The sequence below is a fragment of the Pelodiscus sinensis genome, chromosome 28 (genome assembly GCF_049634645.1).
Source record: "Pelodiscus sinensis isolate JC-2024 chromosome 28, ASM4963464v1, whole genome shotgun sequence".
Classification (NCBI taxonomy): Eukaryota; Metazoa; Chordata; order Testudines; family Trionychidae; genus Pelodiscus; species Pelodiscus sinensis.
In genome coordinates, this window is record NC_134738.1 from 6,662,511 (window position 1) to 6,678,475 (window position 15,965).

General features: G+C 46.7%; 1 long non-coding RNA gene across 1 annotated transcript in view; it reads left to right on the plus strand.

The window, feature by feature from the left end:
* Nucleotides 1-12,797, plus strand: part of LOC142820929 (uncharacterized) — a 59,102-nt gene extending 46,305 nt beyond the window's left edge. The window contains exons 2-4 of the long non-coding RNA XR_012897945.1: nucleotides 5,572-5,627; nucleotides 8,610-8,757; nucleotides 12,577-12,797. This is a non-coding gene — a long non-coding RNA (uncharacterized LOC142820929). The remainder of the gene's footprint in view (nucleotides 1-5,571; nucleotides 5,628-8,609; nucleotides 8,758-12,576) is intronic.
* Nucleotides 12,798-15,965: the final 3,168 nt, after the last annotated feature.

Genomic DNA, 15,965 nt, shown 5'->3' on the forward strand with positions numbered 1-15,965 from the left:
GCATCCCCATCCTGGCCCCTGAGCACCATGCCTCGGACGTTATCAACAGGAAGGGGCACTTCTCCATAGTGCTGCAGGCTCTTGCAGATCATAAGGGACATTTCACCTACATCAGTGTCGGGTGGTTGGGAAACTTCCGGAACTCATGCCTCTTCTGAAAGATGCGCGCCAGCACTTGTTTCCTGAACACACCATCAGGCTGTGTCTACACTGGGTCACTTATTCTGGAAAAGCAGCCGCTTTTCCGGAATAACTTGCCAGCTGTCTACACTGGCCACTTGCTTTTCCGGAAAAGCAATGACGATCTAATGTAAAATTGTCAGTGTTTTTCCGGAAAAACTGTTCCGGAAAAGGGCCAGTGTAGACAGCCCAGTAGTCTTTTCTGCAAAAAAGCCCCGATCGCGAAAATGACCATCGGGGCTTTTTTGCGGAAAAGCGCGTCTACATTGGCATGGACGCTTTTTCGGAAAAAGTGCTTTTCCAGAAAAGCATCCTGCCAATGTAGACGCGCTTTTTCTGGAAATACTTATAACAGAAAACTTCCGTTTTAAGCGTTTCCGGAAAAGGGTGCCAATGTAGACACAGCCTCAGAGTTGGAGAGGTGAACATGCCCATCATGATCCTGAGTGACACAGCCTACACTTTGCTCCCCTGGCTCATGAAGCTCTACGTGGGCAGCATGGACCCACCAAGGAGCACTTCAACGCCAGGCTGAGCAGGTGCCGCATGGTCGTCGAAACCGCATTCTGTCATTTAAAGGAGAGGTTCAAGAGTCTCCTTACCTGTCTGGACCTCGACGAGTGCAACGTCCTTATCATGGTGGCAGCCTTCTGTGTGCTCCACAGCTTTTGCAAAAGCAAGGGGGAGACTGTTCTGCCAGCGTGGGGAGCTGAGGCGGAACGTCTGGCCAGGGAATTTGAGCAGCCCGTCATCAGTGTCATCAGGACAGCACAGTCAAGGGGCTGTGCTCAGCAGGGAGGCTCATCAGGGAGAGAGCGTTTCATGCAAAGCCAATTGTGACACTCCCCTGTACTTTCCCACAAGGGTCCCCTGCGTTCTCCTGTGTTCCTGTCACCCCCTCACCACTCCCTTCCTCTGCCCTTCCTTCCAACATTCCCCTGCTCCCCTGGAGACCAAACTATAAAGCCTTCTTTGTTGAAAAAACAGGACTCTTTGCTGGGGGGACATAGAACAGGGGAGGGACTGGGGAAAGAACCTGGAATGGGGGAGGGAGAGGCAGGGCTCAGGGATGACGCTGGTTCTGGCTCCTGCCTCTGGATAGTTGGGAGCCTTTGGCTGCCTAAGAGGTTCCTCTGCCCTGTGTTCTGGGGTCCCAGCAACCTCTGAGGAGGTTAGGAGGGGAAGCCATGGGAGAAAAGGGGGGGAAGGTGGCCTGCTTCTTGCACAATGCCATGCGCTCCATCACCAATGTGAGGGAAGAGAACATGGCATCATGCTGGCTCACCATCTGGTCCCAGGCAGTTTTCCTCTGCTCCCACTTAGCCCAGCGCTCCTTCCAGTTGGTGGTCTGCTCCTGGTGCTCGTCCTTGGGTCCTTGGATGAGGGACTGTGTCAGGCCATCTGCTTGCGTATGAGGTCCTCCCGGGTGCATTTCTGCCTGTGGATCCTGTGGAGTCAGGTAGGTGGTGTGGGAGGTGGGGGACATGCCAAGCTCACAGCTGGCCCCGCTGCGAAGAACAGTTACAAGGGAAGTCATCCCAGGAAACACTGTGTATGAAGCCGAGCCCTAATCTCTGAGCCAACACTGAAGGTCTTAGTTCAGACGATGGTGATGTGCTTCAAGCAAGGCCATATGTTGTCTAGACTTTGGGCACTTTCCCGCCGGGGCACAGATGTCCCGGAGAGCATCACCACGCCCACCGCCCAGGGAGAAACAGGCATGGGGCGGTGCCAACCAGCCCTGGAGCCTGCAGGCAGGAAGGAGGGATGTGGCGGCTAGGCCTCTTTCTGTGTCCTGCGTACACCGGGTCCGGCACTGTTGGCATCCCACAGAGAGAAAACTTGAGCAAATGCTGACCAAGCGTGGGCATGACCCTGTGCCACATGCAGCACTGCTGTGTGGTTCCATGACCCTGACCACCTTAGTGGTGGCTTGTTGTGGGAACGTGTCCCACCATGGAGGCCGGAGTAAGGCAGGTCTCTCCAGAACCCCTGTCAGAAGAATGGAGGGGTTCCTGTGTGAGAGTGTCATGGAGCTGAGTGCTCAGGACTGGTGCTCCATGTGCACAGGCTGTAGTGCTGCCCTCAGGTCAAGCAGTGGAATGTGCAGCCCCTCACAGCCCATCACCTACCCCCACGTGTAGATAGGGAAAGTTATAGAACTCACCTGAATTGTCCTTCCCGGGTTCCAAAGTCTGGGAGATATCTTGGGAGGGGGAGACGGGCTCCGGGCTGGGGAACAGGTCCTGGATGGTAGACATGGTTCTCTGGCTGTCCTCCTACTCCTCCATGTCCTCCTCTGCCACCTTACCTTCCTGACCAGACTCGATGGCAACATCAGGGGACGTGGTCGGCCCCCTCTCCAAGGATGACATCCAGCTGTCAGCGGTGTGGTGTCACCCAGAGTATCTGTCCTGCTCCCTGGCCTTGTGGTAGGCCTGCTGGAGATCTTTGATCTTCATCTAGCACTGGTCCAAAGTCCGGGTGTACCCTTTGTCGGCCAGGCTGGCGGCCATCCTCCAGTAGATTTCAGCATTCCTTTTCCTGGCATGGAGATCCTGGAGATTGGTCTCCTCTCCCCAGACCTCGATGAGATTCAGGATCTCTGCTCCAGTCCAGGCTGGAGCTCCACTGCATCCCTAAGCAGTGGCAGTGGAGGGAGCAGCAGGAGTTCTGGCAGCCGTGGGAGAGTCCGAGGGAGCACTGGGGTCCATCACGCCTGCCTTAGATGCTGCTGTCTCACACGGGGCTTCCAAGGCTGGCCACAGGCAAGAAGCCCTTCTCCTGCTGCTGGGACTTTTAAGCTCTGCAGGAGGAGAGGAGCAGTGGAGATGCCAGGTGTGGCCAGAGCAGTCAGAGCTGCAGCTACGAGAGGCCTCTGGTGGCCAATTATTTCGAAATAGCAGCACTGGAGCATCCACACTAATGCTATTTCGAAATAGCTATTTTGAAATTAGCATTATTCCCTGAGGAAGGCAGGAGTACAGATTCTGAAATAAGTGGCCCGTTATTTCGAAATAACAGGCTTGGTAATGTGGACACTCCTCTTATAAATTCAACCCAAAGGAGGTTGAGTGGGGTTTCCTGGAGCTGCTTGCAGGCTAGGGGGTAAGTCGCAGCACTGTGTAATCAGAGTAGGTCTGGTAAGAGCCAGCTTAAAGCAAAATGAATGAGTTGTGCCTGTGTGCCTCAGGAAGCAGTCCATTTTATTTTCTCTCTGTTTTTGGAATAAAAAACATGCTATCATTTGGAATTCTGAGCTATAAATTAGTATTACATTGCAACCTTCCAGCAGAGCATTAGGCTACGTCTACACTGGCACCCTTTTCCGGAAATGCTTAAAACGGAACAGTTTTCCGTTATAAGTATTTCCGGAAAAAGCGCGTCTACATTGGCAGGATGCTTTTCCAGAAAAGCACTTTTTCCGGAAAAGCGTCCGTGGCCAATATAGACGCACTTTTCCGGAAAAAAGCCCCGATCGTCATTTTCGCAATCGGGGCTTTTTTGCGGAAAAGACTACTGTGCTGTCTACACTGGCTCTTTTCCGGAACAGTTTTTCTGGAAAAGGACTTTTGCCCGAACGGGAGCAGCATAGTTTTTCCGGAAAAACACTGACAATTTTACAGTAATCGTCATTGCTTTTCCGGAAAAGCAAGCGGCCAGTGTAGACAGCTGGCAAGTTATTCCCGAAAAGCGACTGCATTTCCGGAATAAGTGGCCCAGTGTAGACACAGCCTTAGTGTGTTATATATAGAATAGAATAGGAAGGAACCTCAAGAGGTCATCGAGTCCAGTCCCCTGCCTTCACGGCAGGACCAAGCACCATCCAGACCAGTGTTTCTTAAACTTTTTGAGACCACGGAACACCTATGACATTTTTTTTATGTGGAACGCCTATAAACATTTTCTTAAAAAAAATTGTCAGAAAAAAAAAAGACAAAAACAAAGAAGAGGTCGCGGCACACCTGCGAGTTGTTCATGGGACACCAGTGTTCCACGGAACATAGCTTAAGAAACGCTGATATAGACCATCTCTGACCGATGTCTATCTAACCTGCTCTTAAATATCCCCAATGATGAAGATTCCACAACCTCCCTAGGCAATTTGTTCCAGTGTTTAACCACTCTGACAAGAAGTTTTTCCTGATGTCCAGCCTAAACCTCCCTTGCTGCAATTAAAGCCCATTGTTTCTTGTCCTATCCTCAGAGGCCAAGGAGAACATTTTTTTCTCTCTCCTTGTAACACCCTTTTAGATACTTGTAAACCACTAGCATGTCCCCATTCTGTCTTCTCTTTTCTCTTGTGGAATTGTATTTGGCCTGGGCACTCATTAATGGATCTCAGAGTCACTGTGTTGTTTCAGGCCAATTCCACAAGCCACACAGGGAAGCGTTGGAACTTAACTTCATTTACAAGTTTGGGAGCCATAAAAAATAATAAAGACATTACTTGGCCAGCACGTTACCTTCCACATCCTAATGACTTAACCAACTAAACAATGGGCACTTAAAGAACAATTTGTACCTTCTCTATTAGCTTCTCGTACCTTGACCACTCTAATTCACTATTTTCCCCCCTCGTTTCCCTTTTCCTCCACCCCCTATTTATTTTTTGATCTGGGCTTTTAATACTGCATTCATCTGAAGAAGTGGGTTGTACCCCTGGAAGTTCATACCATCTACATGTTTTGTTAGTCTTTAAGGTACTGCTAGACTATTTGTTGTGTTTTAAGTTTTTATAAAGGAATTCATTCTTAGGGAGACCATATATCCCTATGTTGAATATGAGATGCCTGGTAAAATTACTCATATTCAAGTGCATTCAATGGAAATCAATCAGAACTGGACTCCCATTCACTACTGGAGGGCCAGCAGCTGGCAAGCAGGGGTCCAGCCAGCAGCAGCACCTGCTGGTACTGATTTCTGTCTTTGCACTTTTTAAGAAAAAGTTGAGACACCTTCAGAAGTGCTTAAATACAGGACTGTCCCATTAAAAACAGGCTATCTGGTCATCCTCATCATTGTGAGTATCCTCATTTTACAAATGAGGAATTAAGGAAATAGCAGGGAAGTCCTGAATCAAAATTAAACCAATTTTGCTAGTAGAAAATTCCACTGAAAACTGCCAAAACCAGCCATTTCCCATGGAGGATTTCAATGTAGATGAAGCATTTTTCATTTTATTTATTATAAAATAGTAGTAGTATAATGCCACAGATGAAACCCAGCAGTCTTGGCTCCTAGTTCTCTGCTGTAATCACTAAATACACTGCCCTGTAAGAAAGCAGCCATGAATATAGAACTGTACAGTTGGTGTAGATCCTTTGCACTGCTTGGTTTATTTTATTGGATGTCACATTCTCATCCATTTATCATTTTGTTTTCTTTCAGCAGTTACTCCTGCAAAACTGTACGTGTCAAGACTCACTGGGAAGCCTCAGTCACAAGTGAGTGCTCTGTGGTGCTGTTTATTCACCTCACCTTTTCAATTAGCAGATGTGCTATTGTGGAAAAAACATCCGGGGCTCAACCAGTGGATGTGTTTCCTCTCTATTGACTTGATCAGAAAACTGCAAAATGACTGTTTTGCCAGCAGACATGTCAGACTCAACCAGCCTTGCACGTGTTTGCCTGGAGAGCAGCCTGGTTAAACCTTTTGAGATCTGGCCTGCTGCTGCACCTGGACATAAAACAGCTCCTGAATTATGGGGGCACTTCATTAGTATCTCGATATTTTACAGCTTCAGAGGATTCCCCACCCTCCCGTAAACCCAATTGTAATCTCTGCCTTTAACAGGCGGGTAAGGAAAACGACTATTCTATAGTCTGTTGAAGGTTTACTGCATCAGCCTATGAAGCAGCTGGGGCTGGAAGAGGAGTGCGGGACTAAGCAGTCTGCTTCTCTGATCCCGGGTAGCCATCTGTGTTCTTCACTTTTCAGAACTGAAGCCAGTCTGCCTGCAGTTTCATATGCACGATCATACGCCAGCATGTGTGAGGAATAGGGATTAAAGTAATGGGCAGAGAGAGGTGGGTTCTTGATTGTGCCATACATTGTGCCTACAGACGGCAACAAGAAGATCCCTGACTTCAAGAGCTTTCAATCTAAGCACGTAAGAACATAAGAACGGCCATACTGGGTCAGACCAAAGGTCCATCTAGCCCAGTATCCTGTCTGCTGACAGTGGCCAATGCCAGATGCCCCGGGGGGCGGGAGGGTGAACCGAAACACTTATTCATTGAGTGATCCCTCCCCTGTCATCCATTTCCAGCTTCTGACAAACAGAGGCTAGGAACACCATTCCTATCCATCCAAGCTCATAACCATTGATGGACCTAACTTCCATGAATTTATCTAGTTCTTTTGAACCCTATTAAAGTCCTGGTCTTCACAACATTCTCTGGCAAGGAGTTCCACAAGTTGACTGTGCTCTGCATGAAGGAAAAACTTCCTTTTTTTGTTTTGAACCTGCTACCTATTAATTTCATTTGGTGACCGCTAGTTCTTACATTATGGGAACAAGTAAATAACTTTTCCTTATTCACTTTTTCCACACCAGTCATGATTTTATAGACCTCTATCATATCCTCCCTTAGTCTCCTCTTTTCTAATTTAAAAAGTCCAAGTCTTTGTAATCTCTCTCCATATGCCACCCGTTCCCTAATCCCTAATCATTTTTGTTTCCCTTTTTGAATCTTTTCCAATGCCAATATATCTTTTTTTGAGATGAGGCAACCATATTTGTACTCAGTATTCAAGATGTGGGCATATCAGGGATTTATATAGATATTCTCTGTCTTATTCTCTATCCCATTTTTTAATGATTCCTAACATTGTTTGCTTTTTTCACTGCTGCTGCACATTGAGTGGATGTTTTCAGAGAACTATTCATAATGATTCTAAGATCTCTCTCATGAGTAGCTGTAGCTTAATTAGTCCTCATCATTTTGTATGTGTAGTTGGGATTATTTTTTTCCAATGTGCATTACTTTATATTTATCAACAGTAAGTTTAATTGCCATTTTGTTGCCCAATCACTTAGTTTTGTGAAACAAAATACAGGACTATGTAGCACTTTAAAGACTAACAAGATGTTTTATTAGATGATGAGCTTTCGTGGGCCAGACCCACTTCCTCAGATCAAATAGTGGAAGAAAATAGTCACAACCATTTATACCAAAGGATACAATTTAAAAAAAAAAGAACACATATGAAAAGGACAAATCAAATTTCAGAACAGAAAGGGGATGCGGGTGGGCGGGAAGGTAAATGTCTTTGAGCTAATGGTATTAGAGGTGATAATTGGGGAAGCTATCTTTGTAATGGGTAAGATAACTGGGGTCTTTGTTGAGACCCACGCGTAGAGTGTCGAATTTTAGCATGAATGACAGTTCAGAGGATTCCCTTTCAAGTGCAGATTTAAAAGGCTTCTGAAGCAGGATGCAGGTAATTAAGTCGTTGAGACAATGTCCTTTCTGGTTGAAATGGCAAGAAACTGTTTTTTCTTTGTGATCCTGTCTGATATCTGTTTTGTGGGCATTGATCCTTTGGCGAAGTGTCTGAGACATTTGTCCAATGTACAAAGCAAACAGACACTTTCAGCACACGATAGCATAAATTATATTTCTGGATGCTCAGGAATATGTATTCTTGATCTTATAACTCACTTGGTTAGGTCCAATAATGGTATCAGCAGAGTGAATATGTGAACAAAGCTGGCAACGGGGTTTGTTGCAAGGGAAGGTACCAGGGTTGGTATTAGTGTGGTATGTCCTGTGGTTGTTGGTAAGAATCATCTTGAGGTTAGGTGGTTGTCTATAGGAGACTGTGGGTCTGTCTCCCAGAACCTTTTGGAGTTTAGTATCCTGTTCCACTATAGGCTGTAGTTTATTGATAATGTGTTGGACAGGTTACATAGTCCTGTATTTTGTTTCAGCTACACCAGACTAACACGTTTACATTTCTATCTTAGTTTTGTGAGATCTTTTTGAAGCTCTTCGCAGTCTGCTTTGGTCTTAACTATCTTGAACAGTTCAGTATCATCTGCAAATTTTGCCACCTCAGTGTTTACCCCTTTCTCCAGATCATTTATAAATAGGTTGTATAGAGTTGGTCCCAGTACAGAACCTTGGGGCACCCCACAAGTTACGTCTCCCCATTCTGAAAACTTACTATATATTCCTATCCTTTGTTTTGTGTCTTTTAACCAATTATCTGTCCATGAGAGACCTTCCCTCTTATCCCATGACAACTTACTTTACTTAAGAGCCTTTGGTGAGGGACCTTGTCAAAGACTTTCTGGAAATCTAAGTATACTATATCCAATGAATTCCCCTTGTCCACATGCTTGTTGACCCCCTCCCCAAAGTACTGTAAGGGTATGTCTACACTACAGAGAAGACTGAAGCTGCTGCTGTTGATTTTCCAGGGTTTGAATGAGTGGGTCTAGTTAAGACAGCTCATTCGAACTGTGAGGGATGGCGCTCCAGTCAATGCCGGTAGTTCTATGAGGTGTACGGGAAGTCGAAGGAAGAGTGTTCTCCTGCAGCGTGGACAGCACCAAAAGTCGACTTAAGGTACTTTGACTTAAGCTGTGCAATTAACGTAGCTGAAGTTGCATATCTTAATTTGACTTTGTCCCACAGTGTAGACATACCCTAGTACGGGTGGGCAATAATTTTTGACTGGGGGCCAGTTCAGAAATTTTTGAAGTGGCCCTGGGCTGCCCTGGGAGGGGCAGGGCCTCAGGCAGAAGGGGTGGGGCCAGGACACTTCTGTGATTCCCTGCTTATAGACCCTGATTGATCTGGGACTGGGGGAGCATGTGAAATTTTGTCTCTACCCCTCCCCCCCACTCTGCAAGAAAGTCCCGCGCTTAGAGTCACCCACCAGCTGAACAACAGTCTCTAAGAGTACGTCTACACTACAGCACTATTTCGAATGAACTTATTTTGAATTAGTTAATTCGAAATAAGCTAATTTAAAATAACGCATCTAGACACAAAAACTAATTCAAAATAGCATTTTTCTAATTCGAAATAGTGCATCCACATTGAGTGGACCCTGAATCGAAGGTAAGGCTGGCCGGAACCAGTGCCAGCAGGGCATCAGGGTCGGACTGAGTGTGTGGGTCTGCTGCTTCAGGCTATCCGAGGTCTGTGCTTAAAGGGACCCGACCCCCCCATCCTAGACAGACAGTTCTCAGGTTTCTCTGCTTGCTGGTCCACCTTGCTGAGGGACGGCAAAGCATTTGTATCTCGGAGTGCTCTGCTCGCCCTCACTCGGGACACCACGGCACTCCGCAACATGGAACCAGACCTGCCACCGGGGACTCTGCTTCATCTCGTGGACACGTTGCCGGCAGCCTGGCTGCACTGTTGGCAGGCTGCCATCCGGGAGGACCATCGAGGGACTGTCAGGATCCAGGGGGCCCTGCGGGAGAGCTTCCACCCTGAGGAGCGTTAACAGTCTCTCCGGTCTGCCCCATTGGGGTCTTGTGCTCCATTCCCCCCTCTTGTCCTTCTACTTACCCTTCCCTAGCCCCCCCTTCCTGATGTTAAATAAAATACACGTATTTTCAAAAATAGAAACTGTCTTTATTTAACACAACTGGGGGGGGGGGGATGAACCTCTGGGGAGACGGGGGAAAACTGGGAGGAGGGAGCTGGAAGGGGGAAGAAGGGGGAGGGGAAGTTCAGCACTCGGGGTTGGGGGTCTTGCCGGGCCAACTGCCTCCCAGCACCACTGGGGAGGGGGCCTCGGTGTCCCCTGGGGGATGGGGAGGAGGGTGCAGAGGTTGAGGTGGGGGGTGTGGAGATTGAGGAGGCAGAGGTGGGAGGGGGGACAGGAGTGGGAGGAGGAACAGTAGCTGCGGGGGCAGCAGGCGCAGGACCGGTACGGGGAAGCATGCTCTGCACCAGGGCCTGCAGGCACAACCCTGGGCAAGCAGCTCCCGCTGGAACTCCCGGTTGTCCTGCGCCTGCTGCTCCATGATCCAGGTCTGGGCTCGCAGGGCCTGCAGGTGCTGCTCTCGATACCCCTGCCACGTGGTGGTCCTGCTGAGGCCACGGTTGCCGGAGCATGTCCCGGGTGGGGTGGTGCGCCCTGCACGAGCAGCTGGTGCGGCTATAGAGAAAGAAGAGAAGTGGTCAATTGTCCCTGGGGACACAGTGGATGATGCTCAGTCCCCCCTGTGAGGTGAGGGCGACCATGCCCTATACCGTCAGAGCTGATGTGCTTGCACAGAGTCCATGGTTGACATATCTGGCTCTGCCCGGGAGTGGGAGCTGCCCTGAGACCGCGCCCATGTCCCTGTGCTGTGTATAGTGCAGCTGGGGGGGGGGGGGGAGGGAGATGTGCCCTACCCCTGTGTAGAGGGGGCATGTGAAGGGAGGGCGCCCTGCTGTGTCCCGCCCCAAGGCCAGGAGCATGTCAGATCTCTTCACACAGAATGCTGATAGACAGCACCAAAACTCAAACTAAGCTATTTCGAAATAAGCTGTGCAATTGACGTAGCTCAATTTGCGTAGCTGATTTTGAGTTAAGCCCTGCTGTGTAGGCGTATCCTTAGTGTCCCTGCTGAATCCAGGGAGGTTTGTAAAGATGATTATATAAGCAATGTGCTCTTAAAATACAATGTTTTGATTCAGTTTCACTTTAGTTTGTTCAGCACTTCTGAATGTTTGGCAGTGATGTGTTGTAAAGTGAGTTATTTGTTATAAGCTTCTAGCCTTTAGCTTTGGAGTAGTTTTGCTGTACACTGCTTAACCATGGCTGTGTTCCACTCTTGCAGTAGCTGCAGTGCGGTAGCTGGTGGAGTGGCTGTTAGGCAAGAGAATAGCAACTCAGAAAGCCTGGTTATAAAAGACACCACAGAATTGCTGGGTTGTCCTGCTTCTCAGAATGGACTATCAATGCCACTCTGACACGCGCTGCCAGGTGTCCTCTTGTTTAAATAGAGTTGAATTTAGTTCATACTTTGGGTTAGGAAATGAAGGCTCAGTTATTCAACCCTCAGAAATGTAAGTTACCTGTACTCCAGAAAATACCTGGGTAAGGGAGAAAACAGCCCATGATGCTCTTCTAAGTCCCACCCACACAATAAGTTCCACCTGTGATTTACCAAAATGAGGCAGCAGCCAGAAGAGACAATGCATATTTCAAAAGGTGATCTGCCCATGACTCTGGTTTTGTTGAAATCCTATCTCAAGACTTACCCATGAGTTGTGACTTGTATCAAATAAACTTACTTACTCTAGTACTGGAGAATACTTACTCTACTTATGTATTTAAGTACTCTAGACAATATCTGCTGCCCATTGGTCTGTTTCTTCAAAGTGCTGATGATGCACAAGCTTTTGAGCTCGCTCAAATCCAGCCTGAATTTAGTGAGAGGTCGCAGCACTACGTTGCCTTGCAAGATTGGCCCTTTTAAAGACAAGGAGGTAACTAAAGAAGAGCTAGCAGTAGGCAGCACCAAAACAGCCCTTCACCTAAAACCAAAGGAGAGTATGAATTTTGGAAAAGCTGGAACAAGCTGTCTTTTCTTTCTTAGCCAGACACAAACGAATGGGAGACCCAGAGTTTCTAGAGGAATGGCCGGAGGGAAGGTTTCTCACCAGAGTGTGAATCACTGGCAAATGAGTCATCCTGACACTTATTTGGCATCTACCCTTCATAAATGTCAAGTGTAATAACAAAATGTTTTAATAAACATGTCAGAGTTGTTACATTTCAGACTTAGTGAAAAGGTTATGTGTTTGGAGCTGGGGAGGGGGAAACCGAACAAATCCCAAACACCACAGCCCATCACTGCTGAATTTCAGGAGAAATCCTGATCTGTCTGAGTTGAAAGCTCACTGCCAGGCTGATAAGTTAGTTAAAAAAGTAAATCCCAGTTGTCCTAGCTATTAAAATCTGCAGCACTACTGCATCCATGCTCATGCAGCAACAAATGGAAACAAGTTTTTAAGCCAGCCACTTCCTCACTGACAAGCCCTTGTCATGACATGACACTAGACTACAGTGTTTTTTCAAAAAAAGTGGCGTTTTTACGAAAAAACTTCCCCTGCATCTAGATTGCTGCTGCATCCTTTCGAAATTAAATGGAAAGAACGCGGCGGTTTTTCAACACGTTAAACCTCATTTTACAAGGAAGAACACCTTTTTTCAAAAGTGCTCTTTCACAACAAGGCGTTCTTGAATGCAAATAGGGCTTTTTCGAAAGAGAGCATCCTGATGCTCTCTTTTGAAAAAGTGGCTCAGTTTTTCAAAAGAAGAGGTTGCAGTCTCGACGCTCTCTTTTGAAAGAGGCTTGTAGTCTAGACGTACCCAGAGAGATGCTCTGACACCATCCTGCTCCCTGACATTTTGTTCATGGTTTCTTTTGTTTTTAGATGACAGCAAGGATCAGAGTTGTTTGGGGACCAAGTCCAGCAAATCAAGCGGTTGCCTCCCTGCCTGACTTTCCCTGAATATGTGCAATTGGTCGATATTTATTAAAAGAACGGAGTGCATCTTTTCACCGAGTAAGCTGCTGTCTTCCCACGCATCCTCCATTGCATTTAATACTCTTCTCTCCATCCGCTGCATAATCATTCCATTACGATTCCAAGGGAAAGAGGTAATTGGTTTCAAATGTTCCTGGCTTGACCAATTTATATTTTAATACTCTGTTGGGGACACGATGTTTACAATGGAGCACTTTAATGTTGCCTACATTACTGATTGTTCCCTGAGTGCTCGGTATAAAAATCTCCCCTCTCTCCCGTCAGCTATTTTTGTTTGACCTTGCATGGGCATATTAATATGGTGGTGCCTGTTGCTAAGTTGTTCTTAACTGAATGACTGTAATCATGTGTACAGTAGGCACAGCTCAGAGCAGCCATTAGCCAATATACTTGTCCATTTGAATACTACTGCTGATTAGAATTTAGACCTATTCTGTACTACAATATACCCATGCCTGTTTTCATGCCTCAGGCTCCTCCGGGCAGGGAGCTGGTCCTTAATAGGACAGCTGATCTTTATCACAGAACAGTGCTGACTTACAGAAGGGGGCGGTTGGGGGGAGTCGATGAGTGTGTATAAATACTGAGATATGCACTCAAGCTGAGAGTCAGCATGTGCGGCTGCATTGATCTTATGCACTGACTTTTCTGTGCTCATGCAGTGTTATACCTGTTTGACTGCGGTACGTATTACTGAGAATGGGGCACTGCATTGTTATGATACTAGGAAGTTAAAGAATGTTTATCCGAATCTCCTCTCCCCCCAGCAATTTTATTTTAATCGATGAATCTTCACTTATGCATTTCCACATGTTTTACCCCTCCCTAGGCAACTGGAAAATTGAAGGCTAACAGCCTAACTAGTAGAGACTGATCCATTGTTAATTAGTTTTCTATCTCTTTTCTTTACAACTGTTTAACACCCGCTCTTCGTGTTTGATCAAAGACTCTTGTACAACTCTGAGATTATTTTATTTAGCAGTCTACCGATCAGCAGGTGCCTTCAGGGACCACCTAAGTCTACACCCACTTAGCACTCAGTTTCTAAAACATGTTCTGCGTATTAGTAACTCATTGATAATTTCTCAGTGACCGGATTCATGAAATATTTAAGCAGCAAAATGTTTTAGATCTGATAGATAATGACAATAAATGGTTACTGCTATCCAGTTTGGAATAACATTTATGACATGTATCAAAGGCAGAGCAAGGAGGTGATAAATATAGCACCAAATACAATCTGACTATACATACAACTTTAGGGACTGTTTAATAAATGTTATTGTTCGTTTGTTTGTTGGTAACACCTAGAAGTCCGAACTGAGATTAAGGGATCTAGGTGGCAGGCTCTGTACAAACACAACAGAGTCATGCCCAAAAGACCTTGCACTCTAAGCAATGTTCTCTTTAATTTGTTCCATTCATGTGCATAATACATTTTGTTATGTGCACATAAGCATGTACAGATGTGAACCATCATCAGAAACACTTGCTGCCAGCTATGGGAGTCCGTGGGCGCTCTGCTAATCAGCTGGGCAGCATATGAATCTCTCCTGGATGGCCACCTAAGCTCTCAAGTTACAGAGAACACTGACTCTGGGGTAAGACGGACAAAGGGTGAGATGGAAGACGGTGGCACAGGGAGGTTCTGACTTGTAGCAGAGCACATTTATTTATGCCATCCTTGCATTTGGCTTTTTATTCCACCATTCCTGATGTGGAAGCTTGCTTTTGCAGAGCGCCTCCTTGATCCTATACTTCAGTCTTAGTTCAGGGGTAAGTCCCAGCGAGGGAGAGAGGAAATATAGTCTAGTGGTTCAGGTGTTAACTGAGGACCTGTGTTTGAGTCCCTGCTCTGCCATATACTTCCGGTGTAACCTTGGTCAAGTCACTTAGCCTCAGTTTCCCATCTGTAAAATGGGACTAGTAGCACTTCCCCACCTCAGAGGAGGTATTAGGCAAAGTACATTAGTAACTGTCAGTTGCTCAGCTACAATGTGATGAAGGCCAGCCACAGGGTGACTGTCTTTTTGAAGGCAGATGGGCCCTGGTCCACCTGTCTCAAGTTGAACTTGGCCTCCCTAGATAGGAGAATGATTTGACACTTGACAGACTTTGTCGAGACCTAAGGAAGTGTAAGAGAATCCAGAAGGAAAGTGTGTGTGGGGGAGGGGGGTAAGGGAGAGGAGGGGGTTCTGTGGGAAAGAAATCAGCCAACACACAGACCCAGGAAGGAGGGTTGATTTATGGGCTGTGGAGGCTAGGAATTAAAGACACAGTCCAAGGAAGTAGGACTGTGAGATCCTAATTCTGAGGGATGAGCAGAAATGGGCCTTTATGAGTGCTATTAAATAAACTAGATGCCAAGAGAAAGGGAATATTTTTCCACTGACCTTGGGTGTGGCTGGATTATTTTGGAGATCTTGGGGGAAACTGAGGCAGAGTGCCTGCAAGGCCTGTGACAGGGTTGACCGGGTCCTGAGGCCCCCTACTTGAGGCCCTGCAGTCCTGCCACTCCCCACTCCAGAGAAGCCACGGGGAGGCCCTCTACGCTGGCAAAGCACACATACTTGGCCAAAGGAGGGGTGCTTGCGGGAGGGGAGTGCCACCTTGTTACAAGGCCACAGCAGTGTACAGTGATGATCAGTGCTTGTTTCTTGGGCTATGTAAGTACCGGAGCTAGAATGGGGTTTCTGCCTTCTTGAGAGTTGACACCAGATTCACCTGATCTTTCAGCTATAAACCCACCTGTATCAAGCTGTAATAGAACATCTGCCCTTCCTGCCTTTTTCCTTTTGCTCATCTGCTTGTGTTTGACTGGGAAAAACAGACTTAACAAAATCACAGTGGAATGAGTGAGCTGAAAACGTTTTGGCTGCCACCCAATTAACTGCATCACCATAACCTTGCTCCCCCTTCCCACCCCCCCGCATCCCCCTTCTGTTCTGCAATGTGATTTGTCCTTTTCATATTTGTTCATTTTTTTTAATTGTATCCTTTGGTATATATGGTTGTGACTATTTTCTTCCACTATTTGATCTGAGGAAGTGGGTCTGGCCCACGAAAGCTCATCATCTAATAAACCATCTTGTTAGTCTTTAAAGTGCTACATAGTCCTGCATTTTGCTTCCATAACCTTGTAAATACTGCTTGAAAGAGACAAAGATGGTTTGGGCTGTGACATGCCTCTTGGTGCATGTAGTTAAGCCAGTGGATGGTTTACATCATGCACGATTCTTAAGATACTAAAATATGGAGCATGAGGTGAATCCCTC